This window comes from Ananas comosus, linkage group 19 (genome assembly GCF_001540865.1).
Source record: "Ananas comosus cultivar F153 linkage group 19, ASM154086v1, whole genome shotgun sequence".
In the NCBI taxonomy this organism is placed as follows: domain Eukaryota; kingdom Viridiplantae; phylum Streptophyta; class Magnoliopsida; order Poales; family Bromeliaceae; genus Ananas; species Ananas comosus.
Window position 1 is genome coordinate 4,933,675 of NC_033639.1, and position 15,329 is coordinate 4,949,003.

A 15,329-nucleotide genomic window follows, 5' to 3' on the forward strand; every position below is an offset into this window, starting at 1 on the left:
CAATTGCGGATATATCCCTGCAAAATGGAAACTCCATAAGTTGTCCCTGCAAAAGTTCAAAGTTATGCAGAATTGTCCCTACAGTTAACATCCGTTAGTGAGCTGTTAATTTTCTAACAGTGGATTCGTGAAATGACAATTTTGCCCCCACAAATATATCCCTCCAAAAGTCCTAACTGATAAATATTTGCAAAAATATCCTCGCAAAAATACAAACGTGAAATGACAATTTTGCCCCCACAAATATATCCCTCCAAAAGTCCTAACTGATAAATATTTGCAAAAATATCCTCGCAAAAATACAAACGGTCATGTCACGCCCCGCGACCAACCGCCAATTTGGACCGGGTCGCGGCGTCGACGACAGACCGCCGAACGGACCGGGGATTCCCCTGTATCGCGGACAGAGTCTCCCCTGTACATTCAAGGCGTCGCAATCCAAACAATCAACGAATGTTCCAACTAGGAACGGATATCATTCCAGATTGCATAAGGAAGTATCAAAACATAATCTACTAAGCTATTACAACATACACTTAGTTACATTTTACATCATAATCTTTCTTTTACATTGAACTTCCAAATACAATTACTATTATTACAATTTTATTTCAACTAAATAGAAACTTGTTCTTGTCTTAAACCCTCCCAAGCTAGACGGCCAACTCGGGTACTGCTATCTCGGTCTCTGGGGTAAGGCGCTATCTACGGAGCTACGCCCTTGCCTCGCGCCGCCGCGCCGCTCACGTGAGTACCTGTTAACACCCCAAAACAACGTAGGGTGAGAACCAACTCCATGGTTCCCAGTGGGTATGGCCACCCAAGGGAAAAGCTCGGTCGATATGTCTAATGAGGCCCTGTAACAAGTTAATCCAATAACATATAACAGATATATAGCAGATATTGAACTAAGGTGTCCGGCCTCTCAAAATGCAATATGCAACACCTGTACTTATGCAAGTAGATTATTTTGATTCTACTCGTAGTCATTCCTTACACTTTATTATTCTTTGACCTTTCTTACATTACGCCCTTTGGCGATTCTTTAATCGTTAGCATTATTAATTATTACCAGCATTCTTATTCTTTGCCATTGTAAATGACAATTCTTATCTAAGGTTATCTCTACCTTAGCCATCTATGCCACCCGACTCGGTCTTGAGTCAATCAAATGCGGATAAGCCGCGCTCTGTCCAGCTCGAGGTGAAGGAACTCTCTCACATGCACCTCAGCCTACGGACCAAGTACCACGTCGCCCAACGGGTCGCCTCGCGTACCCCGTGGTCAAGGATCCCCCGGTGGGAGAGGAACATGCCGCATACACCCGCAGCCGAGATCCCCGATAGGGAGAGGAACATGCCATATGCACCCTAGCGCTCACTGTTCTTGCTCGATCACAGACCTCGAAGTTCTTCCGGTGGGAGAGGAACCTTGCCACATACACCCGCGGCCAAGAACTTCCGAGCTCAAATGCTGCACTTGCAGCCGCTGCACTCGCAGCCGGGATTCCAGAATCCACTTTACATACCTCAAGGGTAGGTCTCAACCCTATGGTATGACCTACTTAGGTCCATTGTCCTTTACTCAACCTAAGTTAATACTTTAGGTTCATTACTTTCATAATCATAGCCTAGGTTTATTAACTCTAGGTTCATTACCTTTACCCACCTAGGTTCATATAATTCTAGGTTCATTATTTTTATCTCACGGCCTTTGTTCTTTCACATTAGGTTCATTATCTTATTCTCACAACCTATGTTTTCTAACCTTAGGTTTAATACCATTCTTGTTTCACCTATGTTTAGCAACACTAGGTTCATATTCATTCTTGTTTAACCTAAGTTCACGACTCTAGGTTCATTGCCACTCGATCTATATGTGTTTTAGGTCCATACACACATGTCCTTTGACTAGCATTATTCCTTGCAATCACTTAACATTCTCATGTTATGTTCACATACCAATGTCCATACGCACAAGCCTTTTACTTAACATTCTTTTCTATAATGTGCTTATCATACCAATACTTAGCCTTTTTCACATGCCATCATCTTTACTCTTAGCATTAACCACATGCTTGCATTTATTATTTCTACATCATGCTTATTGTGTATACTCTAGCATTAATCAATGCATTCATCATGCTCTGTTCACTTGCATTCATCTAGTACACGTGCATACCTAGTCTTTTACATGCATATACATCTTATCACTAGTGTCATGCATTACTTAGCATTTTTACATATGCCGTCATTTACACTTGTATGCATCAATGAAGATTGTTAACATCATTTAGACATAAGGGCGACCTAGTCGCTTCGGTAAACACAACCCACATTTAACGCGTTCCGATTGCTTGTCGACACTTGCAATCGGCCTCCCGCGGCACTCGGCACCCGCTTGGGCCCGACTAGCACTTGCGCCTCAACCGTGTTCCGCTTTGCAAATCCGAAAATTATAGGTCTTCGGTTATGCGCCACGATGCCACACGTCCATTCCCACGACCTTACGACGCCGTCTCGGCCCTACAGGCAAGAATGAAGCCTCAAGGCTTATTTCTTTAATAACTTTAAAACGGCTCGACGAATACTCAAACCGTCTTCGCCCACGCGTTTCTTGACCTAACAATTAGGTTTACGAGTGGTCAAAATAGATCAAAACCCCTCATTAGCAAAATCCCTCTTTGGGATGCCCTAATGTGCCATATGCCCAATACGCCGGTTTTGATCTATAAAACAAGCAAAGGAAAGCTTGTTTATCATCTAGGAGTTTATCTAGGAGCATACGAACCATTTCTAGGGCATTTAGAGCAAACCCTAAAAATCCACCATTAGAGCTTCATGAGAAAACCATAGATTTCATGGTGTTCTAAGCCTCTACAAGGTTCTAAATACCTTAAGAGCTCTAAATCTCTAAGCTTTAGGGTTTAAAACCCATCCTACCAAAATCCACCATGAGAGGAGCAAGGTGCTTACCTCTCCAAAAGCTTCAAAATGAGAAGAAGATGAAGATGAGGATGGAGATGAAGATCTTCCTCTTCTTTTCCTTTGCTTTCTCTTTTTCTTCTTCTTTTCTTTCTCTCTTTTCCTTTCTTTCTTTCTTCTTCTCCCTTCGGTTGGGCACGAACAGAGGGAGAGGGAGGGGGCTGTGGGAGAGTGAGAGAGAGAGATAAAAACACTCTCTAATACCCTCTCACATGTGTTGTAACAATATGCCACTTAGCCCCTCAAGTTTTCAAGTTCTTCCAACTTGACCTGCTGTTTTCGGGCTCTTTGTACCGGTACACGGGGTCTTGTACCGGTACAAGGCCTGGCAGACAGCTCAAACCCGAGAGCTCATTCTCTCGGTTACGCAGGGCTTGTACCGGTACAAGGCCCCTTGTACCGGTACAAGGTCTGGCAGCTCCAGCCCTGTACCTCGCTGGTTGTACCGGTACAACCATTGGTCTTGTACCGGTACAAGGCATCCAGAAAGTCATTTTTGACTCCGATTGAGCTCTACTTTGCACCACACGATGCCAAAACCCTTCCAACTCTTTTAGAGCTTATTTTTAGCCCTTCCAACAGCGTTGGAATGTTAATTGGAACTCGTCTATTCATCTTATTCGCATGCTTTAGCCAATTTGGCTAAAGTTCGATAACTTCTTCCGAGACCTCCGATTCTTTTCCAATCGAACCGAGGCTCACCAAACATGTTTTTGAACACGTCTCCATTATCTTTTCACCCATTCTAATGCCGAATTTAGCTCACGGCCCAACATAACCTTTCGGGTTTCGTTTTCGCACCTATGCGCACCGAAACGCCCGAAAGCTTCCGAACTTCACCGAACTTCACCGGAACCATTGGAATAGCTTTCCAACCTATCATACACTATGTCCTCATAGTTTTTGAAGTCCGATATGTTACATTCTCCCCTCCTTAAAAGAGTTTCGTCCGCGAAACTCAAACCGCACCTCAATTCGACTTATCGAGCGTTTGAGGGCACCAATGCACTTTTCTAGATCCGAATGGCTTTACTCTCTTTGGGACTATCCAAGAGGCCCAGTACGGAGGGTACAATACCCATCACGTGCGACTTTGCAAGGTGCATTACAGTTTCCGTCATTCCTGACGGTAGAGCAAGTCGGAACTTGTTGGTTCCAAGCGCCCCAACTCCATTTTCCACTTGGCATGCAGGAAACCTTCTTTGCACTCGTTTTCCCCTTTCAGGCACTTTGTTTCCTCATGAGTGCTCCAACTCCAATTGGATTCTTGCTCTATTACGAGATGGCACACTCCGGCACATCTCCAATCTCGATCCACAAAGAGCATTATCCTCAATCTCGTGTGGCTATCCATTATCCAAGTGTCTCCTAGAGACCACTTGACTTTCTCTTTTCATCGCCATCCTAGCCACGACCAACACGACTTTGTTGTCGCAATCCATTCGCACGATCACTTCACTCGTGACTTTATGCCAAGCTCCACGACAGAGCTACCGGCCAAGCCGCTTTCCTCAGCTTCCACAGGTGGTCCATAGACTGCCAACTCTACGTAGGCCTACCGCCAACCTGTCTCCACTATGCATAGCGTCCTTAGCTCTCTAGCGCAGACCCAATCAACATTCTCGGGCGAAATTCTCACTTAGAAATTCGCACACACTCCAACCAGGAGCTATCAAGACCTCAAGCCACGTCAAGTCCTTGGGTTGGATCACAACACACGTAGCGTACCACTAACCTCGTACTCTAACACGTGACATCCACGCACTTGGGTCCAAACTCGGACTACCGCCCTGACCACAACTCTCGCCCTACCCGTAGGTACCGAGCCGCTGTCGCTCACAGCTGACTGTACCTGCCCAAAGGGCCCAGGCTCCACAGTCCACAAGTGGTCCAGGCATGGGTCATCCCCAAGCACTACCCGCCGTCGTCGTCCTGCGCGACATACTCTATCGAGTCACGTATCACCACTGGCTCCTGTGCACCTAGTGCGAGCCACCAGCCCTGCGAGTGATCCATGGCCCGCTTCACACTTAGCAAGGCTAACGTGCTACTGCCATCACACTCACGGCTGAATCGGTACCGCGCATCATAAGCACTTATACTCGAGCGCTCTACACGCCTCTACAGCGTTCCAACTACGTCAAGCATTAGACAACTTTGTCTATGCAACTAACCACTCTAGCACAACTCGCCTACCTCGACTAGAGGTACCACTAGGCCCACGTGGCTGCACTGGCCAACTACCCAATCGGTCTCTCAACAGTGATTTACTTTCACTGTTCGATTTATCGGAACAATATCAGAACTCTCAGTTTTCTCGGGTATCTAACTCTACCAGTCTCCACGGTCCCTACTATGCAATGTACCAATAGTAGTAACTGACCATATAAAATGCATGCTATGCATCAACTTAAGATTATGCGAAAGCATATACTTGCTTAATTAATTCATACCTGCCCTGACGTCGTCAGCCGTAGCAGGTTCCTCAACTTGGGTCGCATATCCATGGCCACTTGCCGCTAGCCGCGAGCCTCCTGGTTGCTCGATCATCCCAACTCGCTCTCCAGATCATGCCAAAGGTCGCACCTCCACAAGTTGTCTCGGAGAGGAAAAGGCCGTCGCCAGTGTTAGAGTTTGGCTCACGCCTTGCGGGCATTCATCCCGCAGGTGACCTGATTGTCCGCAGCGAATGCACCTTCCATCACGCAGTGCACATCGCCGCGCCTGGTGGGAACCACCACAAAATCACGCAGCCTGATGAGGATCGGGTGGAGGACGACTTCGAGTGGTGTCTGGAACTTGATTGCCCACTCGAACCACTTGATAACGGCCTCCCCCTTTCCCGCTCCTGCTTATGAGATTCGCGCTCCTCACGCGCGAAAGCCTCGCCATGCTCTGCCCACAATGCTCGGTCCAATACTTCCGCGAAAGTGGTGAGCTTGAGGATCTGCACCCTCCTGTAGATACCTGGTCGAAGCCCACGCAAGAACCAATCGGCCATATCCTTGTCATCCCGTACTACAGCCGGGACACAATTCACGATGCGGGAAAACTCCCGTTCGTATTCCCTTACCGAGCGGTCTCCTTGCCGCAGCTTCCTGAACCTGTCCTGAAGCTTTCTCTTTTCAGTGTCGGGGAAGTAAGTTGAGAACACCAATCCCCGAAACTCATCCCACGCTATAGGAGGAAGACTAGGCGATCGATTCCGCCGAATGCCTTTCCACCACGCCTTCGCCGACAACTTCAAGCAGTGCACGGCTAGGGGCACTTTGTCCCGCTCCAAGGTGTACAGCTCCTCGAAGAGCGTTTCCATAGAGTCAATCCACATCCCCACAATCCACGGATCGACATTCTCTCCGTCAAAAGTAGGCGGATCAAACTGTTTGAAGGTCATGAGAGTCGCCAAAGCCCGCCCTTTTTCTGCCTCCATTTCCACAGAACCAGGGGCCACTGCCCCCGATTCCATCGCCATTCCCGTCGGCACACGGCGCGCTGCTATCGGCGCAGCCGCCGTAGTCTGTCGTCCCAACAACTCATGGAGCTCCTTGATCTGCTCCTCCTGTCGCATAGCAGCCTCCTGCTGCCGTTGCACCACCTCGGCTTGTTGCCGCATCACTCCCACGAGTATAGCTAACTGTTCGCGAAGCTCTGAGTCTCCGCTCGCGTCGGTTTGCTCAGGGACACCACTTGTCCCCTCCCGCGCCGATCTAGATGAAGATCGCCTACGCGGTGCCATCGTTTCCTGAAACACGACAATTCGATTAGTTCTCGACCAACTTGAGTCGAACACGAGACTACTAATACCGGCTCAAAAGCCAATCAGGCGAAAGTCACACAAGGGTGTCTATTCTCATCGCTCGGTTTCATGTTGTGTGCACCCAACATGATCACCCTCGGTTGAGAATAAACATTACCTTGAATCTACCTCTATTATCTGTTTTAGAGGTTTCGACACCATCCAATCCATTACCTTTCGCCGCGAATCACAAGTCCTCGTCTCTCACGAGCCTTATTCTCCTATGGTTTACTGTCCTAGGGTCTCCTAGGTTTGCCTAAACCATTCCCATTTTCTACTTTACGCTCTGATACCATCTTATCTGTCACGCCCCGCGACCAACCGCCAATTTGGACCGGGTCGCGGCGCCGACGACAGACCGCCGAACGGACCGGGGATTCCCCTGTATCGCGGACAGAGTCTCCCCTGTACATTCAAGGCGTCGCAATCCAAACAATCAACGAATGTTCCAACTAGGAACGGATATCATTCCAGGTTGCATAAGGAAGTATCAAAACATAATCTACTAAGCTATTACAACATACACTTAGTTACATTTTACATCATAATCTTTCTTTTACATTGAACTTCCAAATACAATTACTATTATTACAATTTTAGTAGAGCCACCTAACAACCTTCCTCCTAGAGCTAACTGGAACAATGCCCTTCCTCGTCCCTGGCCTCACCCGCGTGCAAGGTCTCTAAAGAATCATAAAACAGAGGTCGTGAAATATAATTTATAGTTCCCAGTGGGCAATTACTGGACCTCTAGCTATCGAACAAACTAGCCCAAAGGAAATGTAGTATAATAAAAACAATAAGGATAAACATAACAAAGTAGAAAGCATAATTTGAAGTGCTAAACCCATATGTCCTCAATGTAAGCATGATGCCATGGTGATGTACATCTACGCTATCATGGAAGATCATATCTCACATGCATACTAATATTCTCACATAAAAACAATTAAACGCCTCACGATCAATATGTCAATGCATAAGGGTAAACACTATCGCAACGACCGAGTATATACTATCAAATAATGATACCGGCAAGTATAACTAAATAGTAAACCAATCTATATCAATAGCGGTCGAAGCATATCCAACTACTAATTCTCTATCTAGTCTGATTGCCTTATACCAACCGTTGTCGATTTCCATATTTTTTTCATTTAAGGACCATACCGAAGGTATACAGTTGTGCCGCCTAAATTTCTGTGTAGCACCGACATCCCTACTTCTGTGGAATTTCGTCCCATCTCGATCCCGTAGCTCTTCTCAAAAGACACGAGCGAAATAGTCACGTAGGCTAACTCCGGAATGCCCTTGTAGGACGGACCCTCACAGCATTGGCGAAATAAGCACAAATGGTCAAGCAGCTTATCATCCTCAATGTCGCAATCCTCAGTGTCTCTAACATGGTAATCAAAATAGCATCCCGAAAAGCTAGTCTAACTCACAAAATGAAGTTCCAACATTCATTAACGCCAGTGCCCTTGATGACACATAGAAATCTAAATGTTCAAAATATCCCCAATCCCTCAATGGACTCTAACCACTATTCACAATGTCCCGAGCTCAATGCCGCTTGATGACATTAGCTCTCATCAATTCACATACCTTCTAAATGCAATCTGTCCATCATTCATGTCAAAGTAAACTCAAAGTTTAAAAATGCAAATCCGAACTCATTTATTATAATGAAACATATAACAAGTTCTCATAAAGAATCTAAAGAACCAAATATCTCAAACGCAACTCTCTACACAAGAGGTCCAAATTTCATCATATATAACATAATGCCATTTTAAAGCATCTAAAACACATACATTAAATACATTTAATGAACAATGCATGCTTTTATCGATTTACGCGCATAATAAAACCATATATAGAATTTCTCAATAATACGGCTAGGTAACCCACCGACCGTCGCGTAGGGTCTCGATTCGGCCGAACAACAGTTGCCCCGAGTCTCAAAATACCCTAAAAGATTTGAGGGACAAGATACACGGCATACATCAACTATAAATAAACTTTAAACAAATTTAAAACAAAAGGCTAAAACTCACTAAAATGTTGAAAATCTCTCTCACTCAAAAGAGCTAAATCCCATTCTCAATGCAAGCCCAAGGAAGGTATCTAATTCCAACCAATTGTCCAAAAGCCTAGATCAAAAAATGCCAATACGAGCCCTAAAACCCCATCTAGGGTTCATCTCAAAAAACCTCCAAAATTCAAATCTAGAGAAATCTATCCACTTACCTCCTTAGAAGCCCAAAACACAGCTCAAAGTCCCCCAACTTCCAGTATTTTCCTCACAAACTCCAAACAAGTTCCAAGCTTCAACATGTGAAATATGCTGCACAATAGTCAAAAGAGATGGAAAACCCACAAAAATCCAATCTAGACATAGAATAAATCAAGTGGCAAGGTTGGGAAGCTTCCTTTTACCTGGTTCTCATCTCTTACCCAGCTCAGGGAGGCTAGGGGCGTAGGCTAGTATAAGAAACCAACAATTCGCAATAGACCCTGCAGAACAACTGTGAAATCTGCATCCTTGTACCGTACCGGGATCTGTACTCGGTAAAGAGCTACGAAAATCCAAAACAGAGGCTCGGGTACGCGGTTCTCTGCGGCACTGATAACCGTACAGCCCGCTGGCTCTATCCGGATACAACCATCAACATTGAACTCGTACAGAACCATGCCTGTACCGACAAACCTGCGAAAATGCAAACCGAGACTCGGTTGCGAGTCTCGCTCTGTAACCAGTATACAGCACAACCTTGTTACCGTAACATAGCCCGCCAGGAACAGCCAAATTTCGGATCTGAGAGTCTACCAAAATTCAAATTTTTGAGTTTTGGTGGCAGGCTTCGTAATCCACACTCCTAACGCACAGTCCATAGGTCTGAACACAGTAAACGACCTACCAGAAAATCAGGAAAAGCTCAGCGCACACTAATCACTGAACCTCGCAATTGCAAAGGTCATGTTACAGTTAAGTCACAGAGTGCGGCCAGTGCGCGGACTATCCGCGGATGATTGACTCGAGGCCGAGTCGGGTGGTTAGCTTGATTAGGTTAATAAAAACCTTATAAGCTAGTGATAAAGGTAAGAGCTAAGGTAATAGAGACCTTAGAGGCAAAGTGAACTTGAGTTGTGAACTGAGGTAGTAGAACATTAGAGGCTAAATGACATGAGCTAAAGTTAGCAGAGTTAATGTAGAATCAATAGATCTGCTAAATGGTTGCTTAGTTGTGTAGAACTGCATAATATTCATATTGCACGTTGCGAGGCATGTTATCTGTTAGTTGCATAGTAACATTATGATTTATATATCTATAGATGTTTTGGACTAATATGGTTGCAGTGCCTCCTTGGACCTTTTGGTCGAGCTTTTCCCTTGGGTGGCCGTACCCACTGGGAACCATGGAGTTGGTTCTCACCCCACGTTGTTTTGGGGTTTTACAGGTTCGCACGTGAGCGGCGCGGCGGCGCGAGGAAAGGGCGTAGCTCAGTAGATAGCGCCCTACCCAGAGACCAGAGCTAGCAGTACCCCGTCGACGTGGCTAGGGGTATAGAAAATGAAAAGAACACGAATGTATCAATTTGTAGATAAGTTTGTAATAACTAGATTGTATTTGGAGGAAAGCAAATGAGAATTGTGATGTAAAACCAATGAATGTAAATGTATGTAATCATATAGGATGTGTTATGTTGTTGATACCTTCCTTATGCAGTCTGTTTGTTGAGTACTGTTCCTGGTTGGTACCTTTGTATTGTATTGATTGCGATGCCTTGAACGTACAGGGGAGACTCTGTCCGCAGTACAGGGGAAACCCTGTCCGTTCGGCGCTGTCGGCGCCGCGACCTCGGCCAAATTGGCGGGTGGTCGCGGGTCGTGACAGGAGATGGTATCAGAGCATAAAGTAGAGAATGGGAATGGCTTAGACTGACCTAGGAGACCCTAGGATAGTAAAACCATAGAAGAATAAGGCTGGTGAGAGACGAGGACTTATGATTCGTGGCGAAAGATTAATGGATTGGGTTGTGTTGCAAACCTCTAAGACGGATATTAGAGGTAGACTCGAGGTGTGGTTTATTCTCAGCCAAGGATGTTCATGTTGGGCGTACGACAACATGAAACCGAGTGATGTGAATAAACACCCTTGCGTGACTTTCGCCTGATTGGCTTTTGAGCCGGTGTTAGTGGTCTCGCGTTTGACCTTGAGGGTCGAGAACTAATCAAGCTTTCTTGTTTCAGGAAACGATGGCGCCGCGTAGGCGATCTTCGTCCAGATCGGCGCAGGCGGGGACAAGTGGTGTCCCTGAGCAAGTCGACGCGAGCGAAGACTCAGAGCTTCGTGATTAGTTGGCCATACTCGTAGGAGTGATGAGGCAACAAGCGGATATGGTACAACGGCAGCAAGAGGCTGCCAGGCGCCAGGAGGAGCGAATGGAACGACTCCAAGAAACGGTGGATCGGCTGGTGGCTGCACCAGCTGCAGCTCGTCGAGGACGGCCAGGAGTCGCGACGAAGGTAGTTCCGTTGGGGTCGGGCGATCCGACTCCTATTAGTTTCGAGGTGGAGGCGGAGAGGGAGCGAGCTTTGGCGGCCCTCATGGCTTTCAAGAAATTTGATCCGCCTACCCTTGATGGTGAGGATACAAATCCGTGGATCGCAGAGATGTGGATTGATTCCATGGAAACGCTCTTCGAGGATTTGTACATGTTCGAGCGAGACAAGGTAAACCTAGCCGTGCACTATCTAAAACAATCGGCGAAGGTGTGGTGGAAAGGCGTCAAGCCAGATCGATCGCCTAGTCTCCCTCCGATGACTTGGGAAGAGTTTCGGGGATTGGTGTTCTCAGCCTATTTCCCCGACAGTGAAAAGCGGAAGCTTAAGGAAAGGTTCCAAAAGCTGCAGCAAGGAGATCGCTCAGTCAGGCAATACGAGCGAGAATTTTCCCGTATCGTGCATTGTGTCCCGAACGTGGTACGGGATGACAAGGACAAAGTCGACTGCTTTGTGCGTGGACTGCGGCCAGGCCTTTACAAGGCTGTGCTTGTACACAAGTTGCAAACTTTTGCCGAGATCCTGGATCGGGCCTTGTGGATAGAACAAGGCGAGGCATCTGCGGGAGGAGCGCGAGGCATATTACAAGGAAAAAGGGAAAGGACGGCCAGGGAGCGGACTCGATGGTCAGTCAGGTTCCCAACGAACTTCGATGATTTCGCACTCTCGATCCCGAGCTCCGGGGACTTACCACATTCGGTGACCCTCTGCGAGAGGTGTTATGTGTGGGGGCCTTTGTTACCCACAACAATGTGAGCAGCGAGAAGGCAAGTGCTTCAGGTGTGGGCTGCCGGGTCATACGCGGGACAAGTGTTCGCAAGGTGATAGCCGGGCCTTGACATTGGCGATGGCCCATTCCTCCCTGGGACAGCCTGCAAGTGTGCCACCTGTGGCATGGTCAAGAGAGCGGCCGTTGAGGGCAATGCAACCGGAGGATTCGTGGCGAGCGCCAAGTGGCCATGGAGATGCGACCCGAGTTACGGTGCCTGCCATTGCCGACGACGTCGTGGCAGGTATGAGTTGATTGAGCAAGCATATACTTTTGCATGATCTCAAGTTGATGCATAGCATGCATTTATCGTATGGTCAGTTACTACTATTTATACATTGCATAGTAGGGACCGAGGGGATGGGTAGGTAGATACCCGAGCATGCTTGCATTGTGAGAGCGTAGCGCCTGCTGGAGCAGGTAGAGGGCCAAATGGTACTAGCGAATTGCTAGTAGTGATTTTGGACAAAAGATGAGACTCGTGGTAAAGATGAAGTGGTGAAAGGACTCTCGAGATAGTGGATTAGAGATTGCGAGAGTTGAGCCACGAAGTTGAGAATGTGTTCCGGTAGATCGGACAGTGAAAGTAGAATCACTGTTGAGAGAGCGGTTGGTTGAGGCCAAGTTTGGCCTGTGGGCCTAGTAGTACCTCGAATTGAGGTGAACGAATTGTGCTCGTGTAGTCAGTGGGCATAGGCAAGTTGCCTAATGCTTGACCTAGTTGGAACATGATAGAGACGTGTAGAGCGCTCGAGTGTAGACACTCGTAGAGTACGGTTTTGATTCAGCCGAGTGAGTGTGATGGCAGTAGCACTTTAGCATGGCTAAGTGCGAAACGGGCCATGGATCGCTCGTAGGGCTGGTGGCTCGCACTAGGTGCTTAGGAGCCGGTAGTGGTACATGCAGCTCGGTAGAGTGTGTCGTGTAGGACGACTACGACGGGTATCGCTTGAGGATGATCCGTGCCTGGACCATTTGTGGATTGTGAAGCCTGGGCCCATTGGGCAGGCGCAGTCAGCTGTGAGTGACAGCAGCCCGATACCTACAGGTAGGGCAGAGAGTTGGTCAGGATGGTAGTCCGAGCTTGGACCCGAGTACGCGGAATGCCGCGTGTTGGATCATGAGATCGAGGATACACAGGGTGTGTAGTGACCCAACCCGAGGACTTGACGTGGTTGAGGTCTTGGTTGCTCCTGTTTGGAGTGTGTGCGAATTCCCAAGTGAGAATTTCGCCCGAAAATGAGGATTGGGTCTACGCTTGCGAGCGAGAGACGCTATGCGTAGTTACGATAGGTATAGGCGGTAGGCCTACGTAATGATTACGACCGTTGGTCCGCCTATGAAAACCGATGATCGGTGCGGCCAGCAACTCTGTTAGTGAGTTCGGCTTGGATTCACGAACGGAGGGTTCATGTGATGTTGAACGTGGCTTATAGTAGTAAAGGATAAAGAGAAAAGTAAAGTGTTCTCTAGGAGACACTTGAATAAGAAATAGCCACGTGAGGGTTGGTGTAAGGAAGTGAATTCTCGAAATGCGAGAGTTGGACTTCGCTCAAAATCGACAAATTGTCGAGTGGTTGTGCTTCGGAAATGCCGAAGAGGTCAAATGCACCAAAAGTGCATTGCAACGGATCCGCGAGAGCAAGTGTGCAAAAATCTGCACTTGGCAGATTTGCTCTCGGGGACCGGTCCCTGGCAGGGAAGGACCGGTCCCCCGTAGCTGGTTGGTGCGGGGTTGCGTGATGCAACCGGTCCCTGGGCCAGAGGGACCGGTCCCCCGTGTGCGAAACCGGCGAGAAGAGGAAATTGGCTAAGTCCTGCGAGAGCAAGCTCTCGGGGATCGGTCTCTAGTGGACAGACCGGTCTCCGGGGGACCGGTCCTCCAGGGACAGACCGGTTCCCGTAAGTGTGTTCAGGCTGAAGGCTCTCGGGGACCGGTCCCTGGCAGGGAGAGACCGGTCCCTCTGCGCAAAAAATTGCCCAGGTAGGCTGGGTCATGTTGACGGAGTTGGAGAGCTTAAGGATAATGCTCTTTTGTGGATTGAGGTTCGAGATGCGCCGGAGTGGGCCATCTCTCAATAGAGCAAAGATCCTGATGTGATTGGAGCACTTGCGATTGGTCGATGCACAATGATACTGCTTCTAAGCAATGTTGGTGATCGAATCGGAGGGTGTTCCCCGACGAGAAAGTAAAATGCAAAGAAAAGTTCTTGTATGTCAAGTGGTGAATGATGTTGTAGCGCGTAGAGCCGTTCAGTTTCGACTTGCGCTACCACAAGAATAGCGGAGACCCGTAATGCACTTTCGGGGTTATGCTTGGCAAATGCGAGTGAATCTGATCTCACATCCCTCGTAGTGGGCCTTTGGACAGTTCCAATGAGCATAAGGCCACTCTGAAGTGAAAAAGTGCACTATACCCTTTGTTACTCGATAAATAGAGTTGGGGTATAAATTGGAGTTGGAATTATTTGAGTTTCGAGGACGAAACTCTTATTAAGGAGGGGAGAATGTAACATACCGAACTTCTAAAATCATGAAGTCACGGTGTACATTTAAATGGTTCCGGTGAGGTTGCGGTGGAATGTAACATACCGGATTTTAAGTAGAAAAGTGAAAATAAATAAAAATAGTATGAGATACTATTTTATTGGATTTAGAGAAGTGAAATATCGGGTGGTGAGCGACCTGTGCTGAAATCGGAGCGAAAACAGAAGATTTAGAATTTTCTGTTGGAAACGGGACTAATAAATTAGCAAAAAATGCACAGTCTCAGAAAATTATGAAAATTGGCGGGAATGTCAGAAATATTTTTATGAGGCTAGATTTAAAGTTTCATACCATTCTGACACCCGTAGAGAGAGAAATAGGATCCGAAAGCTATCTGATAAAGATTGCAGTTCGGTATAGTTTTCGGTGACCAAACGGGGTCGAAAAACGCGTTGGCGAAGACGGTTCGGCAATCCGACGGCCGTTACAAAGTTATTAAAGAAATGACGTTTAAGCTTCGGATCCGCGGAGGGCCGGTAGGCCGACGTCTAAAATTCGATGAAATGGTTTTGAGGCATCTTGCAACGATAAACCGAAGACCTTACATTTTTCCGGGGCTTACGAAGCGGAGCACGGTTGAGCGCAGTGCAAGATCGGGCCGTGCGATACGGGTGCCGCGGCGAGGCCGATTGCAAGGTGTCGACAAGCAATCGGAACGCGAATTAG